The following is a 14,657-nucleotide window of genomic DNA, read 5'->3' as shown; positions in this document are numbered from 1 at the left end:
CTGCTTGTGAATATAAGTTTGTAACTATTAGGTGAAACTCCCTTATACTCTAGCATCATATTCATGCATGCAAACTAAGTGTGCACTCTTAATAAACATACACGAATAAGTTATCAATCAAGCAGTTAAACAAATTGAATTCACAACTGAAGGTAATCAATTCATATTGCAAGTATGATCATGGCTTTGAATTCCCCCTTAGCTAAGGGGGGTTTAGTTCCTCATACTCACAAAGAAAAGATAAACAAATTTAGACATTGAAAACAAAAGAATGAAAACACCTAAAAACGCTCCAACAATCCAACTTGAATGGCAAGCACGTCCAAGGGTAGTTATTCTTCTCTTTGTTGCAGTACAAGGTGTGGTTTGATGGATGCATATGGATATATGGAAGGGAATGGCTGAATGTGTTTAGGTGGGATGGAGGTCACGGCAAGGAAAGGGAAATGAAGGTGCATGGAATTGTGTTTTTGTTATGGGAATGTGTAGAATGGTTAAGAAGAAAAGACTCTGCCTTGTGGTAGAATGTGTCTTCATCCTTTCTCCCTAAACTGTCCCCCCTGGATGTGTCTTTGGATGAATATATTTATAGGCTAGGGAGAGGATGTAGTGGGTGGTGGTAATGAGTGGATGTAGTGGTAGGTGAATGTGTTGGGTGGTTGAAATGAGTGGATGTAGTGGTAGGTGAATGGATGTGTTGGGTGAAATGAGTGGATGTAGTGGTAGGTGAATGGATGTGTTGGGTGAGATGAGTGGATGTAGTGGTAGGTAAATGTGTTGGGTGGTTGTAATAAGTGTGCTAAAATGGTTATTTATAGGAAGAGGATGATGCACAAACTTCAAATTTCGTCTATTCCTTTTGCTCCAAGCATATGCTATCCATTCCATGCCCAAAAATGCTCCAAAATGCACTTCTTTGCCACATTAACCCTTTGGACCTACAAACACATGAAAATAGCTTAAAATACTAAAATAACTACGAATTAACAACATAAATGCCAAGAAACAAGCTAACTAAGTCGCATAAATATGCTCCTATCAAATTCCCCCACACTTAGCTTTTGCTAGTCCTCGAGCAAAACAAAACAATACAAAACACAACCTAGACCTTCCAACAATTGCCTCATGGATTTTTAATGAAACATGACGTGTAAAAAATCATCATTCCTACAGATTTTGGTCATCCTTACACTTGAGCATATACTTAATCACAGTCACCACTTACTAGTTCACAATTAACCAATTAAAACGATGTTTTGAATGTAGTAACATGCCTTAGAGAATTTGCTCAATTCCTTACAAGATACTCTCTATTTTCACACACATTTTCTGACTACACACCCTACACTAGTATATGTGAGAAGATTGATGTAAACACGAAAGATTAGGACTCACATATGTTATAACAAAGAAAGCAATTTTCTGGAGTTATTAAGCATGTTTAGATATGATCTCATGAATGGAATGCTACTACTTAGATGCGAGAACCAGTGACACCATATGTTCATACCAATTTCGAACTCTACAAATTGAAACACACAACACTCAAGATTGAAGTCAAGGGTTGTAACAGGGCTTGGGGGTAATGGCTAACAAAGAAAGGATAGGGATAACAAACGTTCTTAAAGCGATAGCAAGAAAAACAATGAAATAGACACTTGGAAATCACTTTAGAATGCAGAATCAACTTTTAATTACAAAGGGAAGATTTATGCAACACTTAGGGCCGAATTCAATGTTTTGAACCCTTTCTTTAACAAACAACACTTTAGAGCTCTTTTTCATACTTTTTTTTTTCAATTCTTTTTTTTTTCTTTTCTACATGTGGCTGATTAAGGACTTTGGCGCGCACACACACACACACAAGAATCACTTCCCCCACACTTGCTTTCTGCAATACATTGATAAAAAAGGAGTTCATTTTAAGTCATGCTTTACTATGCTTCAAGAACAAGGGTATGGATGGTCCTAACACTAGGCTAGGTAAGGATAGTGTGGGTTAACAAAGAACATAGGCTTAACAAGGCTCAACGGGGTTAAACTTAAACACATAATGAAATAGGGGCATGTCAATTTGGCTTTGGTGGTCACTACACAACTTTATCTTGAATATGTGTTATCAAATCAATAGCATGCTTTGAATGAAATAGGCATGAGTTCTAGCATTTGGAACTAAATGATGAAACGCCTTCTAAGTAGCAACCAAGCAAAGAATAATGAGATCATGCAACGACTTTAGAAAACAATGATGCACAGATTATTACTCTCCAAATAAACGTTTAGGGTCAAGTCTCACAAGGTTGTAGCTTTCATTTGAGTTCCTTCTTTCAAGCATGTTACAAAAACTGATTTTTCCTTTATGATTGCATGTGTATTCATAAATTATAACCACAACCAAGCATACACCAAAGAGTAAATCAAATTTTCATCCATGTTTATAACTCTCTTTAACAATCATGTAATTAAAAACCAAATCCTCATCATCATGTTAGAAGGTACCCTAAGACACAAACAAACACACAAAAACAACTCTTTTAGGGTTTTTCAAATTTTTATGAGATTTTCGGATTTTTATGTCAAAACACACTAAAACACTCCAAACCAGCATAAAAACACTTACAAACAGCAAGGAGTAACACTAGAAGTAATTGGTGATAAACTCCCACGAATTTCATGCAAAACAACTTGGTTACCCCCCCCACACTTAAATCGAACATTGTCCTCAATGTTTCAAGCATAAACTCACACAAACACAAGCAAACAATCAAACAAACAACGATAAACATGACAAGTATGGCAAAGTAAAAACCAGACAGATTAGAGTTTAAGAACGCAAATCTGGTTTTGGAGATAGATGATCTTGTTGTCTTTCCACAGCTTTGATCTCGAACTGGTTCGGAATTCTGAGCGAGTTCCTTGGTTTCAAATCAGACTCATTCTGCTGGGTTGATTTGATTGTGCAGTCTGCATTCTTATCTGCTTGTTTCTTCTGCATGGCAGACAGGCATGAGGTAGAGGTGATGGTCTGTTTCTTTCTTCAATCTTTCCAAGTGCTCACCTCTTACTTTCTTTCTCCTTGTCTCTAGCTGAGGATGAATTAGCACATTGTCTCCACATGCTTCGAGGTATCATTTTTACTTCCCTTATCTGTTCCCCAGGCAGATGTGGTAGACGAAGATGAAGCATAAGATGTTGAAAATGAGTACTCGAGAGCAGGGCTAGGTAAGCAATCAGGAAGGGGTTCCAGGCAGTCGGTTCCAGATCAGAAGATTGATACCAAGTGCTAGCTGATTGCTCTCTGATATAAGATACTCTTGCTTTCAACCTTCATGATATGAAATACTTTTGCTTTGGATGAGTTGTTTGCAGAGGTACCCCAAGGAATAAGGAACCCTGAGTGACTCGAGAGGCTTCGTTGGGAAGGCATTCTCGGAGATGATGGAAGGTTATGTATGTCTGCCTTGCTATGGAGGGTGAAGGTCGACATTTATAGGAAATAATAATCGGTATTATTCTTTCACTCTTGTCGACAACCGTTGGATGATTGAATAGTAAACTTCACGTGCTTTCTACTTCACCAGAAATCTTCAACAGATTGTCTGTAATTTTTGCAAGGCTGAGTGTGTATGTGACAGATGCTGACACGTCTGGATAAAGTTGATGCCTCTTCCATATCTGGAATCGGCGCTTCGACAAACTGCTTGTGATTTCCGCAAAGCTAAGTGTGTATGTGACAGGCGCTGACACGTCTGGAAAAGCAGATGCCTCTCCGATTTCTGAGCTTGCCTCTTCGAGTTCTGAGCTCGCCTCTTCGAGTTCTGAGCTCCGTCGAGTGCAGAGGTTGCATGTGATAAGTGCGGACAAATTTGGAAAAGAAGATTGGCCCGTGGTTTCTGAGCAAGCCCAGCTTTTGAGAAAGCTAGCGCCTCTTCGATTTTTGAATTGGCCTCTTCATTTCTGAGCTCCCTTCTTCGATCTCTGAAATCCCGTCGAGTGTTGATTTTTATAGAGGTATGCAGTTTGTTTCAAAGCACACTTAATGTTCCTTTTTTTTTATGAAAATGAATGTAAAATACCTTGCATATCTGTCAATGTTTCAAAAATAAACCCACACAAAAAACAATTAAACAAGCAATAAATAAAAATGACAATCATGGCAAAATAAATCAGCAGAAAAGGGAAGGTTTTTAGGAACGCAAAACCAATCGTGGAACAATTCAAAAATCTTCCTTATTTGAATACATGGATTGCCTTCCAAGAAGCGCTTGCTTTAACGTCTTCCAGCTGGACGAAACTTCCTTCTAAACTTGGATAGGGCCCATAGCATGGAATTGATCCTTGAATGGAAGGTGATACTTGACATGATCCGGCAATGGTTTAAATTCTAGTGTAGGTGCCAGAATCATCAAAATCAGCAAGTTAGTATATAATAAAATCGAAGTTGGAGAAGATGGCTTACTTGCTTGCTCCAACACAAACTCAATTACGAACACCACATCAGGGATATGGGACTTGGCCAGATTTGGTGTTTTGAGAGTTATGACTTTTCTCGTGTCATAAAATCCAACTTCTTTGGGAATTTTCGTCTCAAGTGTATCTTCTTTGATGAATTCTAGACATTCCCTACCCACTTCTTGCTCTTGATTCTTTGGAAAGGTTTTGAAGATGCCTTTCTCACCCTCTTCTTCCTTGGATTGCATGATCCTGCAAGAAATAAGGACATTTGGTGAAACGGGGTCAGGACAAATTGAATTTAGGCTTACCTTGGTTGTAGTGGATGGCATAGAGGGCATATAAGGCTGCGGCAAGGGTGGTTCTTCCCTTGCAGTGGCCTTGTTATTTTCCTCTTCTTCGAGCAGCAGCTATTCATCCATGTTTTGGCTTGGTTTAGATGTCTTGGGGTTCACCTCCAACCTCCATAGCACTTCCCAAAGTGATAACATCATGGATTTCAAAATCTTCCTTCAAATCTTCAATAGTTAAGTTTGAGAGTTCACTTTGCTCTTGAATTTGTGCCATGAACTTCATAATCTGCCTAATTTGCTTCTCCAATTCACCCGTCTTCTTGGCTTGATTTTGCATCTCTTTGTTTCGATTTTCTACTTCCTAGTTCAAATAGGTGAGTAACTTATTAAACATATCATTATCCAAAGATGTACATGAATTGAATTGGGCAGATTGTTGTGGTGGCTGTGATGGTTCATATGGCCAGTGATAGAACTCATCCGATGGCGGCAAATATTCTTCTTGTTGTGAGCCATGCGTTAACGAGGTTAGTATATCAAGAATTTCATCATAACTCATAGGCATACTTGAATTTGATTGGAATTGTTGTGGAGGAGGTTGTGGTGGCTGCATAGGTCTTGAATAGAACTCTTATTCTTGCTGCCAATATCCATCTTGTTGGAATTGTTGAGGTTCTCCCCACATGTAATCTGAATAATCTCTCCAATCCGAATTATAAGCATTGGAAAACATGTTGTCCCATGATTGGCTATGGCCTTGATAACCTCAAGCATCTTCATTCGCAGTGAATTGAGAACATTTATGAGTTGGATATCCTTGCCTATAGGACACACAATATGTAGGGACACTTTGCATTGTGCTCCTTTCGGGATATTGTGACAATTGAGAAGTAAGTTTCGCCAATTGAGCTTGAATGGTAGCAAAATCCATGTCTTACTTCTCTAGTACCTGAAATCAAGGAAACAAAACTAAATCAAATATCAAAAGCAAAAAAAAAAAAAAAAAAAAAAAAAAAAAAAACCACAAACAGAAACAAAGTCAGTAACTAAAAACAAAAGACACGAAAATATACAAAAAGAAATAACAAGGGATTAGCAAAGTTGCTAATCCCCGGCAACGGCGCCAAAAATTTGATGCGAAAATTACTTAACACACAAATTAAACCCTCTTGTATCAATTGTAGTAAAGAATGTAAGTAGGGATCGCTGTGGACCGGGGATTAGGAGGGCTTGCTAATAACCTCTAAACTGACTTAAAAACATAAAATTAAGTTTAAAACACCAAACTAGACTCAAAAGATGCAATACAAACTAAAAAGACTCAAAACAGCTTAAAACAATGAATTAGACTCTAAACTGACTCTAGGGATGGTTTTGGACGAAATTAGGTTCTAACTTGACTCAAGACACTTAAAAACACAAATCAAAACAGATTTTGACTAATAAAACACTTTAAAGTAAAGGGGGATTTGATTTTGACGAATTTGAAAACAAAACAAACAAATTGTAAACTAAAACAGATTTTGGACGAATTTGGGTAAACTATGGATGATGGGCTAGCTAGAGGGTTCTTCTCCACACATGACACACTTGCACATAAACCAATTTTCAGTTGTTCTTTCGATAAATCATGAAACTCAACACCCCAGGTTAATTAAGTCCGCTTAAATTAACCTTCAAGTTCTTCTTCAGTTATTGAATTGGATGGGAAAACGCATACAACAATTCAAGCATTCTTCAAAAGTCCTTTTTGTGAACAGCACAATAAAAATACAATCAAAGATCATTAAGCATTATGAAAACTATAAGTATTGACGAGGCATTCGTTACTATGATGAGCATGAAACTCCTACCAAGAATTCATTTAATGCGATCGTTTATAAGCGACCTCCACTGCTTGTGAATATAAGTTTGTAACTATTAGGTGAAACTCCCTTATACTCTAGCATCATATTCATGCATGCAAACTAAGTGTGCACTCTTAATAAACATACACGAATAAGTTATCAATCAAGCAGTTAAACAAATTGAATTCACAACTGAAGGTAATCAATTCATATTGCAAGTATGATCATGACTTTGAATTCCCCCTAGCTAAGGGGGGTTTAGTTCCTCATACTCACAAAGAAAAGATAAACACATTTAGACATTGAAAACAAAAGAATGAAAACACCTAAAAACGCTCCAACAATCCAACTTGGATGGCAAGCACGTCCAAGGGTCCTCCTTATTCTCTTTGTTGCGGCACAATGTGTGGTTTGATGGATGCATATAGATATATGGAAGGGAATGGCTGAATATGTTTAGGTTGGATGGAGGTCACGACAAGGAAAGGGAAATGAAGGTGCATGGAATTGTGTTTTTGTTGTGGGAATGTGTAGAATGGTTAAGAAGAAAAGACTCTGCCTTGCGACATAATATGTCTTCATCCTTTCTCTCTAAAATGTCCCCCCTGGATGTGTCTTTGGATGGATATATTTATAGGCTAGGGAAAGGATGTAGTGGGTGGTGGTAATGAGTGGATGTAGTGGTAGGTGAATGGATGTGTTGGGTGAAATGAGTGGATGTAGTGGTAGGTAAATGTGTTGGGTGGTTGTAATGAGTGTGCTAAAATGGTTATTTATAGGGTGAGGATGATGCACAAACTTCAAATTTCGTCCATTCCTTTTGCTCCAAGCATATGCTATCCATTCCATGCCAAAAAATTATCCAAAATGCACTTCTTTGCCACATTAACCCTTTGGACCTACAAACACACAAAAATAGCTTAAAATACTAAAATAACTACAAACTAACAACATAAATGCCAAGAAATAAGCTAACTAAGTCGCATATATATGCTCCTATCAGTTACCTGACTTGGCTAGAGCCAAGGGCAGCTGTGCAGCTGGGATTGCGAATTGAGGCACTGGGGTGCAGTGCTAGGCGCACCGTATGGCTCATGTCCGTTGGGTTTTTGGACTTGACACTGGCATGCAAGCTTCCTACTTGTTGGTCTGGGAGAAAAAATAAGGGAAAAGCCAGTATGGGTTGAGTTGCCCCACTGAGTACCGTAAATGGCGTTGGCTGCTTAGTCCTCTTCGCTAGGAGAAATATGGGCTGCTTCCGAGAGATGAGGTAAAGAGATCAAGGCGGATGCATTGGCTCGTCCGATCGCTGTCGTGGAACCTACTGTGAATGAATGTGGAAATAACAGATCTTCCCAGCCTGCTTAAGAGATGTCGGTTAAGAAAAAACCGAAGACTTCCTTCAATGCTCGTGAAGGTCCGCCTGCTGCTGAGAGGCTTGTGATTGACTTGACTTCTTCTAATGGGAAGAAAAATGAGGCTGCTAGATCTGAGCCTATGGCCCCTGCCATGTCGAAAATGGCTAATACGATTGCTGATAAGATTGTTTAACGTAGAGGTTCTGTCATGCCCCAGCGTTGAAGTTTGTACCAAGACGTCCGATTCACATTTGGAGAGGCTTACTACTATGAAGAGCGATAAGGTGGACTATACTGCTAAAGTGGCACCAAGGCTTACTCATTTTGTTGCAGAGACTAATTTTCCTGCTGAGAAAGATGAGACTGCTCGTGTAGGCAGTTGTGGGAAATCCACCAAGCCTGTTTTTTGGGCGGCTACTAAGATATGTGCACTCTTGAAACCAGATCTGCTTTAAGACATGGACTTGTGTGCCAAGCTTGTTGATGGTGTTAAATGGGTTGTTTGCCCAAGTTCCTTTGCGAAGTATACGACCGAATATAGAAATACTGCTCTGCTTGCTATGATGAAAAAAAAAATAGCGATTTTGGCAACCGAGTCTATGCTCATTTGACCAAGAGGATACCGAGGTTGCCAAGGAAATGGCAATGATTACGACAGTTCAAGCTTATTCCTCTGCCTAGAAGATCAAGAGGTTGGAGTATGAGATCGTTACTTTGAAGAGGTTTAAGATCTCTGCTCCCACTTCTCTGCAGCTTGATACCGCTCGCCAAGAGATCGTTGACTTGAAGACTAGGCTAGATGTGATCCAAGTTAAGTATGAAAGTGCAAAGAAGAAGATTGGATGTTAAATACCTTAGATTCAAGATCTTGAGCGTATCGTTTCTGAGCTTCGTTCAATTACTTACGCAAAGGATGAAAAGCTGATTGCTGCTTATAATCAAGTGATCCACTTCAAGAAGATCGTCGATAGGCTTGAACCCCAAGTGTTGAAACTCCAAGGTGCACTGAAGATCAACGAAAGTCTGAAGAAAGAAATGGATGAGTTGCAGCGCATTCGTGTTGGTCTGCTCGATAAGAATGAGTAGCTAAAGGGTGAGAAGGCTAAGCTCGAGGCTTCGCTTGTTCGGAGTCAGGCTGATTTCTACAAGCTAGGTTATGTAGATCATCTCTTTGGTAATACGTTTGACTTTGAGTTTTCTAGGAAAGACTTTGAGACATTCTCTATTTCTCTGGAAGACTTGCTTGCCTTTACTTTTGAGGCTTCCATTGGTAAAGTAGTCAAAGAAGGTGGTTCCCAGGCTGGAGCAGCCAGAGGTGAAGCGCTCGATGATGCCGCTACTGGGAGCGTTACTGCTGTTGAAGGTGTGGCAACCAAGTAATCGTGAGATGTCCAATCTGTTGAAGAGTAGCTTTCTGGGTAGCTTTTAGGATTTTCTTTGTTTTCCTTTTGTTTACCAATTTTGCTAGAAAATTTAATGAACTTGCTTCATTTGCTTTTCTTCATCTTCGCTTCTTTTGTTTACGCCCAACCTTTGAACATTAGACTAGCGACATGCGTGCTACTTTTCTATAAGTAGACAGGCCCGCGTAACCTATGCAACCGTTAGTGTTAGTGTAGAATTTTTGCAAAGTTGTTAACCATATGGTCGACAGCAGGACGCCTTACTTACAGAAGCAGATGAGTCAGTGTGACCACTTGGCTATTAACTTTGGTTTTCTTCAATCCTTTCAGCTGTGTGGTCTGCATCACAACATACTAGAGATTTTTGGATCATGAACTTCACTAACCTTTCATATCAAAAGTATGCGGTTGTATGGAATTTCATAAGCAAAGGTCCGAGAGAACTCCTTAGTTTTTATGTAACCAATTATGTGGGTTGTGTAGCAAATATCACAACACTTTAAGAATTAGTGCAGATCTAAATGATCATTTCATGCTTGGCAAAGGTGAAGCATATCAACTACGTAGCATGTTGGCAGTGGATAGAGCTTCGTATATGCAAGCTAATTGTTTAACCTTTCACAAAAAATGTGCGGTTGTATAAGTTTGGCAAGGCTTACTACTCGAAGGGAAAACTGTAGGCAGTCTTCTGGAAATAGTAGGCTACCTTAGTGCACTCAGTAGCAGTTTTAGGGTTCCATGATAGTTGTCTATAGGGCGTACTGCATAATGTGCCTCATATGTCTCTGAGACCTGGTTCCTTATGGATTAGGCAAAAAAAACCCCAAATCCTTCAGTTAGCTAAGCCTTGAAAAAGACCATTGTGGCTACTTCTAGGAATCTCGGCACAAGCCATCGTGCACCTAGTACACTAGGGTAGCCCGACTCATCCACGTTTGGATATTCGGAGTGTAAGTTTATCCTCCCGCATTGGAGAGCAAACCCATATGGGTGTCGGGAAATTGGTTTACTATCTCGCACTGGAGAGCATGGTTAGTCCCCATGGGGGCGCAATTCTTACGATAAGTCCCTATGAAGGGAACGGTTTTCTTTTGAAGTGCAGGAGTGATTAGTTGTTGTAAGCATGTAGCCGAGCCAAGTTGTAGATTACTTTTGAATTCCTCATTAAAAAACGAGTGAAACGAACGAAAGCTTAGTTGGAAAGTATAACTGCATAACAACTGGATAGTCATCGATTTGCAAAGTGGTGCCCGTCGAGCTACTTAATTCTTCGGGCTTTAATGTAGCGGGAGGTTACGCATGGTACTTTCTCAGATTATAGGCGTTCCATTGTTTTTAGATTTTTTTGTTGTTCACGGTGGCGAGGGTGTAGCTATCTTTTCCGTTTACTCTGTTGATCTAGTATAGACCTTCTCAGATGTGATCCATCTTTTTTTAGCCTTCTTTGCGAGCAGTAATGAAGGCTTTTCTGAGGGACTAGATCTCCAAGCTGGAACTGCCAAATCTTGGCCCTTTTGTTGTAGCTGGAGAGCAGCTGCTGCTGATAGGCTGCGATGTAGGTGATGACCTTCTTGTATTTCTTCTGTGCCTGATCTAAATTTATGGCCATCTCTTTTTTGTTCTACTCAATGCTTGGCAATAGAATGCTAACACTTGACATGATGACATTGGGATGAATGATTGCATCTGGACCAAATGCCAAAGAGAAATAAGTCTCACCAGTTATTCGTTGTTTGGTTGTGCGATACACCTATAGACATCCGGGAAGTTCGTCTGGCCATTTTCTCTTCTTGTCGGAAAAGAATTTCTTGAGGCAGTCGAGAATCATCTTGTTGGATGCTTCAACCCGCCCATTGCCTTGGGGATACCTCGGCGTGGACATGTGCTGCTTGATGCCATATTTATGGAAGAACTTCGCCAAATCTTTGCTGACAAATTATAGGCCGTTGTCGGTGACGATGGATTAAGGGATGCCAAATCGGTAAATGATGTTCCTCTATATGAAGCGCTCTATGTCTATTTGAGTTATGGTTGTAATGGGCTTTGCTTCCACCCACTTGGTGAAGTAGTCAGTTGTCGCAACCATCGTGTCTCTGCCCCCAGTAATGGGTAACATTGGCTTTACCAAGTTGATTGCCCACTGCATTAATGGCTAAGGACTCGTCGGCGAGTGTAGTTTGCTGGCAGACAGTGCTGGTACCGGCTTGTAACGTTGGCAATGATCGCACTTTTGTACTAACTTCTTAGCATTTTGATGTATAGTAGGCCAATAGTAGCATACGTTAAGAGCCTTCTATGCTAAAGATCAGCCTCTGAAGTGATTTCCACAAACACCTTCGTGGATTGAACTTAGAACCTTTTGGTCATCGGAATGCGCTAGGCAGCGATGATGTGGTCCAGTGTAGGATTTTTGGACGAGAATGTCGTTCTACACGTAGTAACGGGCTGCCTTTGTTTGAAGCTTTCTAGACTCCAATCTTTCCATGGGAAGTGTGCCATTGATTAGGTAGTCTATAATGAAATCTTGCCAGTTTGGAGTTTTACTAACCTGTGACACCTCGGCTGTTGGCTCCGCCTTTATGCTTGGCTTGTCTAGATACTCAACTGGAATAGAGCGTTTGAGTTAGTGGTCGAGGGCAAAGCTTAGGCCAACTAGCGCGTCCACGTGGGCGTTGTCTGCTCGTGAAACTTAAGTGAGGGTGTAAGTCCGAAACACCTTAAGTTGCTTTCGTACCTTGTCTAAGTACTACGCCATCTTCGAGTTTTGTCATGTACTCCGCAATAGTCTGGCTGGTGATTAGCTGGGAATCAGAATGAAATCGAAGCTTTTTTACCGCCAAGTCTTTTGCCATTCGGAGGCCTGTTAGTAGGGCTTCATACTCTGCTTCGTTGTTGGGTGCTTTGAATATTATAGTGATTGCTTGTTCAAGCATCAAACCATTTAGGGTGGCAAGGACCATACCTGCTCTCGAGCCCTTGTAGTTAGATGTGTCGTCGACCTGAAAATGCCAGAATTCTCCATCGGATCAAATAAGCGTGGTTAGGGCGTGCTCGATTGCCTTTGAGGTGTCGTTGGGCTGTTCTGTTGCGTCGCTAAGCTAGGCATGAAGGCTCGGTAGGGAGCCGTGGTGCTAGGCCACGTAACAGTAGTAGAAGATGCTCAACTGCTGGTATTAGGCCACTCTAAAGCTGAATTATGGAGCAACAGTCGAATAGGGCCTTGTGATGCACAACAGGAGGTAATGCTCAACTACAGGTCCATGTTGCTCCTATGTAGAATCTTTTGGGCCACGAGGATAAAACTTGCTTCCAAGTATGTCATTCTAGTGTTCGTTTGCCCTTGCCGCGCTTTTTGGGCTAAGTTGTTTCGTTCGTCAGAAAACTTTGCATTCATCAATGTTTGTGCCTTTATCTTCGTGCATCTGGATTGGGTAGAATAGTGTGTTATGGGGATGACTGCTTGCGTCCAAAGGTATAACTTGAGCTTTCGGGTTGCAACAATTGTCGCCCAAGTTAGCTTTTGATTTCTGGTAGCTGGTTTCCTTATCGATATGAGCTTTTGAAATGTGGAATATAGGTAATCGGACCCCTAACTCTTTTCATATGAAGGTAGAGCTTATTGTTGCTTCAGATACCGTCAAGCATGTGAATAGGTCCTCCACTGCTTCCGGTTTGGATAGTGGGTAAGTGATATCAGGTACTTTTTCAAGTCCTTGAATGTTTTCTCGCACTGGTCATCTTGTTTGTCTTGTTGCTCTTTTTCGATTCAGATGAAAAAAAAGGCTTATGTTGATCGGTGGACTGCAAGGGTAAACAGTTGAGTGCAGCTGCTCGTCTGGTCAGACCTTAAATCTCGTTTAGAGTAGTGAGGGACTTCATATTCAAGATCGCTTGGATTTACCTTGAATGTGCATAGGCGAGCCTCGTCCCAAAGTGCATACTTTTCTACCAGAGCGAAAGAGTCTGCTAGAGTTAGATCATCTTTCATGATCAATTCTCCGAACAATGGGTGGTTTGCTAGGAGTCATTTTTAGAAGGCTGCACTAACTATCGAGTCGTTGCATCTGATTATCTTTGCTTTCTCTACTTTGAACCTCATCATGTAGTCTCGAAACGACTCATTTGGTTTCTTTTTTACGTTGAACAAGTGGTCGGACTTCTTCTTGATTGAGCGATAGGATGAATATTCTTTGGTGAAAACCAAAGAAAGTTCGTCGAAACTTCGGATGGATTGTGGCGGCATGTGGAACCAATCTTGCGCCTTACCTTGTAAAGTGGTGGTGAATAGCTTGTACAGAAAGTCGTTGTTCTGATAAAGGGTCATTGCACTTCGGTAGTGCTTTAGATGTCTTTTTGGGTCTCCATCTTTTTTGAAAGATGTGAAATGTGGCATGCTGAACTTGGATGGAGGCTCTGCCTGCTCGATCTCGTCTATAAAAAGGTGATTTGCTTATGTTAGTCATGTTCCGTCATAGCACCTCATCAGTGACCTTGTTGCATTGGAAATAGCGTAATTGCTCGGTCAAGAGCATCTCTACTTCTTCTTGAATTTGTTTTTGTTGGGGGTAGCAAAGCTCTCGGCTGCCCCCAGTCTTGACCTATTAGTCTAGGCCACTCTTCTATATGTTCAACTCATCTATGTCATGGCTACGGTGCATGTGGTACGTTTCTAGCAGGTGAGCGAATTTCTCGTAGGCTGTTGGTTAGACTTGAGCTGGATTGAGTGTCTGCTTCTCTCCATCCATCATGCTGCCTACTCCAATGTAAGGTGGAAGATGTTCCTTGCGGACATAGCCGCGAATGCACACTTTGCTTGGAAGGTTGCTCATGTTGATTATCGGAGTATGGCCCCAACTGTGAATGTATGTTTGTCTGTGGGCCTAACCAAGAGTGCACGCTCCTCCGCATGCTAAGATAAGAGTATACGCTATCTCGAGGGCCCAATCAAGAATGTACATTGCCAAAATGCCCGGTTCGTGATTAGGCTGCTGGTATGGACTGGGCCATGTGTATAAGCTGCTCCACGTACGATGTGTGTAGGTGATGAGCCTGGGCTAGGCTCGGAAGTGCGCTGAGCTCGCGCTGGCCTTGTGCCTGCGAGCACTGAGCTTAAACAACTTGGATCGTGCACTAAGTGGAGGCGTGCAGGGCTTGGGTTGCCTTTGGCGTTTGGGCTTGCTGCTGCATAGTGGCGTGGGCTTAGGCTTAGGCTTGTGGCTGCCTAATTGCTTAGACCTTAGCTGGTTAGGCCTCAGCTGCCATTGCAGCACCGTGGGCTTGTTGAATACTGGCTGTCTTACGCTG

This window comes from Malus domestica, chromosome 01, assembly GCF_042453785.1.
Source record: "Malus domestica chromosome 01, GDT2T_hap1".
Classification (NCBI taxonomy): domain Eukaryota; kingdom Viridiplantae; phylum Streptophyta; class Magnoliopsida; order Rosales; family Rosaceae; genus Malus; species Malus domestica.
The sequence above is the reverse complement of the archived record's forward strand: the minus strand, read 5'-3'. Positions refer to the sequence as shown.